Source organism: Cibotium barometz, chromosome 5, assembly GCF_041138505.1.
Source record: "Cibotium barometz isolate CiBa-2024 chromosome 5, ASM4113850v1, whole genome shotgun sequence".
Lineage (NCBI taxonomy): Eukaryota > Viridiplantae > Streptophyta > Polypodiopsida > Cyatheales > Cibotiaceae > Cibotium > Cibotium barometz.
Window position 1 is genome coordinate 55,631,845 of NC_141050.1, and position 6,000 is coordinate 55,637,844.

Genomic DNA, 6,000 nt, shown 5'->3' on the forward strand with positions numbered 1-6,000 from the left:
AGAATCCCCACTCTTTAGGTAGCTCTTGAGATAAAGCTCCAATCCTAAACCCAATGTTGTTGTTTTATGGTCTTATACTTTTTGTTCTATATTTATTCTATGTTTATGCTTATGTTGCATGTTGCTATGTTTATGCTTATGTTGCATGCTTCTATGTTTATGCTTTTTTATTCTATGTTTATAAGTTCTTCCATCTATCTTGTGTGGTCTCTCACTCTCCATAATGTTTTTAGAGCATCCCCACCCTTTATCTAGCTCGAGGTAAGCTCCAACCCTAAACCCAATATCATTGATACATCCCATCAAGTTCAAAATATCTCAGAAACCACCAAAAACTACACCAAACCAACTCTTGGATCAGGGACGTAAGTCCACAATCCTGCACAAAAAGACGTGAGCTAAGACACAGCTTGAACAGGGGAGCCTACAAACATGAGCCTAGAGTCATGAACCTGGATATGTAAGCCTAGAGATGTGAGCTAGCAGCAGCAGCAGATGCATGAACTTGGACACGTGAGTCTACAAATGTGAGCCTAGAGATGTACCTAGACACGTGAGCCTGTATAGACATGAGCCTAGAGGAGTGAACCTAGATATGTGAGCCTAAAGGAGTACATTGGACATGTGAACTTGTAGACATGAGACTAGAGGTGTGAACCTAGATATATGCCAAGTCTAGAGATATGAGCCTATAGACGTGAACCTGTAGAAATGAATCTGTATATGTGGACCTAGATACGTGAGTTGTGAGTTGTGAGCCTGGACACATGAGCCTATAGATGTGAACCTACATATGTGATCCTATAGATGTAAGCCTACACACGTGAACCTACATCTGTGATCCTCTCGTGATCCTATAGATGTGAGCCTAGAGGCATGCACCTAGACACCTACATGCATAAATCCATAGACACTGATAGGTTTTTTTCTGTCAAGTTGGAGATGCCCAATAGATGCACCCACCTAAACCCCAAGAACTGAAATAAATCATATCTAGAGCATGCATAGAGCCTTAGGAAATAGATAATGTGGCATGGCCAAGTGGATATGCGTAGGTGTGTGAAAAGAAAATAGAAAGTGCATGGGCAAATGATGAAGATGGGCGGCAGAATTGTTCCAGAAGGAAAGAAGGCGACGACGGCTTGAAGAGGGAGAATGGCAATGGATTGAGGTGGATTTCACGAGTGTGGCTGGAGTGACCACGGGAAGATAGGGTGAGGGCAACTTTAGTTGAGAGAGGTTCTATAGGTCATCATTTCTTCGTGAAGATTGTAGGCTGGAGTACCTACAGTTTGTTGAAGGTTTGCAAACAAGAGGATAGTGTAGGGACAGTAATTGTTTGGATCACAGAGCAGAGGGTGAGTTAGATAACAGAGAGTTGGATAGGAGTGTTCCCTAGGCTCTATACAAAGCTTCTCTGTTAGATACTTGACCTAGTTCAATTTATTCTTCGGCTGTAGCTGCTGAAGATGGAGCTTTGAAGTGTTGCCACCATCAGGGTTTTCTTGTGAGGGATCCTTGAGTTTTTTTAATGTTTTCTTTTGATATGTTTGGGCCCATGTCTCAGGGCTATTGAGACAGTGAAGTGCTTCTTGTTTATTTAAAGGCAGACAGAGGTTTTGGGTGTTATCTTTGATCTTGATGTTTTCATTAGAAAGCCTTTGGACATCTTTTGGGCCCTATGCTAATGACCCTCATTAGCAATGGACCAATGGGAAGAGAGCAGTGTGCACAATTGGTCTCCTCCAAAAGTAGGGGGCAACTAGGCTTGTATTCCTCATTGATACAAATGTGGAGTTCAAAAAGTAGGCACTAGCCTTCATAAATTTGGGGGGGGGGGTTGGCTCCATAAAGTATTTTTTCAAAAATTTCCAAAAAGTGATTTTCCCTCCTAAAACCCAAACCAAATCATATTATATCAAGAAATGGAGTTACCCTTACTAGTGTACCACTTTCTTTGCTTGATTCTTGCTTTCCTCTTGACCTCTTCATACAAACCTGGCTCTGATACCATGAGAAAAATGCATGGAAGAGGGTGAGCTTGAGCTCTTTATTACAAGCAAACATGCACACACACACACACACACACACACACATACACATGCGTGCACGCACGTGGGTGCACACGCATACACACACACACACCATACACACACACACACACACACACGCACGTACACACACACACACACACACACACACACACGAAAAGATGCAGGGGAGAAGAGAGCTTGAGCTCTTGCAAGTACACACACACTCACAAAACCCTAAAAGAGAACACACAAGGTAAGAGGCTGAAAATCTTATCCTTCACACAACACTCATCAACACACCATATACAAAGGTAAGAGTACACACAATATGAAAAGGTACTCGACCAAATACATACTAGGGTTCTCTATAGTGTGAACCCAACTAAATGAGCTGGCGCTATAACTATGCTAGTCTCTAGAATGGCTGTCACACAGCCTGTCATCCCACTTGCTGCATATATCACCCATGATCTCACCAACCATGCCAGTGGTGTAAGTGTGGGGCCTATGCCCCAGGTGGGTCATCAGTGTCCACCGCCTCACTAGATGAGCTCGATATCTCAACACTCCCCCTCGAGCTCAACTCCATCTCATGTACACCAAGTGAAGCCCTGAATCTACGAAGCTTCTCTATACCCAATGCTTTGGTGAAGATGTCAGTGATCTAATCCTGTGTGCTGACATAAACAAGGTCAATGTCTCTTGCCAAAACCTTCTCTCTGACAAAATGGCCGTGGACCTCTATATGCTTCATGCGAGCATGAAAAACTGGGCTCCTGGCCAACTGTATACTGCTAATGTTGTCACAGAAAATGACAACTTGTCTATCCACTAATAGACCCAAGTCTGCAAGTAGCTTTCTCAACCAAGCTACCTCACATGCTGCCATAGCAGCACCTCTGTAGTACTGGATAGAGCAACCGTAGGCTGCTTCTTGCTGCTCTAAGTCACAGGAGCACTCCCCAAAGAAAACATGAAGCCACTAGTAGATCTTCTATCTAAGATACTACTAGCCCAATCAGCATCTGTGTACCCATGTATACATATCTCTGTCCCAGTTTCATAAAATAGTCCACAATGCAAAGTAGACCTCACATACCTCAGTATGCATCTCAATGTATCCAAATGCGGCTTCCTAGGAACCTACATAAACTGACTCACCAACCCAACAGCATAGCTCAAATCTGGCCTGGTGATCATCATGTAGATCAAGCTTCCTACTATGCGCCTATACATAGTAGGATCCTCCAAAATCTCTCCTGAATCTGCACTCAACTTGCCATTCTAATCCAATGGCACTGAGATAGGCTTACAGCCTGTCATACCATACTTGGACAACATGTCCAAGCCATACTGTCTCTGCAGTAATCCAATACCATGTGGTGACCTAATCACCTCAATGCCCAAGAAATATCTGAGCTCCCCTAGATCCTTCATCTCAAACTTCTGTCTAAGCAAGATCTTTACATCAAAGATCTCTGCATCATGGTCCCTCGTAATGATCAGGTCATCTACATAGATGACAACAAGCTCAACCTTTCCATAACTGTGTCTCACATACAACGAGAAATCTGCATTGGTGACATGAAAGCCAATAGTGACAAGATATTCAGAAATCTTGTCAGACCATGCTCTTGCCGGTGCTTGTTTTAAGCCATACAAGGCTTTCTTCAACCTGCAAACATGCTCGGGGTGACTCACATCCTCATAACCACGTGGTTGCAACATGTACACCTCTTCCTGCAAATCCCCATGCAAGAATGCATTCTTTACATCCATTTGATGTAAAGACCATTGCTTTGACGTAGCCACTGCTATCACAACTCTCACTGTTGCCATCTTGGCAACATTTCCTCATAATAAATGCCATATGTTTGCACATATCCTTTGGCTACCAATCTAGCCTTGTAACTGCTTATGCTTCCATGACTGTTATGTTTTACTTTGTACACCCACTTTCATCCAATGGCTTTCTTGCCTTCAGGCAATTGCACTAAATCCCAAGTCTCATTTCCATATAGTGCATCCATCTCCTCATCCATAGCTTTCTCACATTAGCCCCAACAACTTCTTTTTCAGCAGCATACCAGGCAGCTGATCATCTCATTAAAAACAACATCCCTGCTTACCTTCAACTCACGTGTAGCAGGGTTATAACACCTGTATCCCTTTTGCTCAAGGGAATACCCAATAAACACACATTTTTTCACATTTTTTAGCTTTTGGATCCAGCTTAGTTCTCAGCTCATCTGGCACATGCACATATGCAATGCATCCAAAGACTTTCAGATGAGACAAATCAGGTTTTCTGCCAGTAAACCTCTCCTCTGGAGTTACATCATGTATGGCTGTGCAGTTGGAGTTCATGATGTAAACTGCTGTAGAAACAGCCTCAGCCCAATAGCTATGCGGCATATTCTTCTCTCCCATCAATGCTCGCGCAATCTCAGCAATGTGCCATTTTTTCCGCTCAGCAACTCCATTTTGTTGCGGAGTGTATCTGCATGTAAACTGTCTCTGAATACCATTCTTCTGTAAAAATTTAGAGAACTCATTGGAGAAGTACTCTCCCCCTCCATCTGACCTTAGGCACTTTACATGTTTCCCTGTTTGCTTTTCAACTATAACTCTGAAATTCTGAAAATGAGTGAACACCTCACTCTTCTCCTTCATGAAGTATACCCACACTTTCCTTGTGTGTTCATCAATAAATGTCACATAATACCTGTAGCCTCCCATAGACATGGTCTTCGTAGGACCCCATACATCTGAATGCACAACATTTAGTGCATTTCTACTCACATTTCTGTCACGTGGAAATACATGCTTTGTTTGCTTTCCTAATTGGCATGCTTCACATATTTTTTGCATACCTTCAACTTTAAACTTTGGCAGCCCTGTCATAATTCCTTTAGTCTGCATAGACTTCATTCTCTGCACATTCACATGTCCAATTCTTTTATGCCAAATGTCTGTGTCTGTAACAATTCCTGAACCATTTGCAAACATCGCAACACTCACTTCAGGCATGTTTACATTCAATGTAAACATTCTGCCCACTCTGTTGCCTTTTGCAACCAACCTGCACTTGTCTTTAAAGTCTTCAACATAACAACCATCAAGGTTAAACTGAACCTGCAAACCCTGCTCAATCATCTGGCCAACTGAAACTAGATTCTTTGTTATGTTCGGAACATGAAGTACATCTGCAAGGTACTTCACTTTGCCATCCTGCATAGACAATGGCACATCTTCAACATGGGCAATTGGATGAGTAGTGTCATTTCCTGTTTCCACAAAACCTGGTCTTTCAAGGTTTTTCATCTCCTCATTAGGAAAATTCTGGACTCAAAAGAGGGCTGTTTCAATAATAATATAATAATAGACACATAGATTGAGTGACATGAAATCTACGAACGATATTCACCGGTGTGGTGGGAAACCCACCTAAAACGTGGAGAAACTCTTATCTTCATGAAATATAAAAAAAAACCATCACCTTGTCTTAAAATATTTTAAACCATTTTTTTGTCAGCACCTAACACAATAAAAGAATGTTTTCCACATTCCTATGTTAGACGTGGAGCACTAAAAAATTCTTTCCACCACCCCTAGAACTAATGAAGCTTGAATGCTTGGAATAGATAGATACACATTCTCCTGGTTATTCCCTCAACTTGGTTCCACTTTTGAATCTCGAAACATCTTTGGCGCCCAAAAGAACACACCATCCCTCATTTCTTCTTCCCTTCTTGATCCACAAAAGTGGTTAGCTCAGTCATCCACTTTCTGCTACTTCTTTTTTCTCATACGTCTGTTAATCTCTCATGGCACCCGAAAGTGGACTGAAACGAGCAAGGAGAATTATCTCATCTGTTGTGTTGTATAACATAAAAGACGAGAACGAAGAATGGATTCCCCAAGTATACAGGAAGTACTCTTGGGTCACTATGCAGCCAGGAAAACG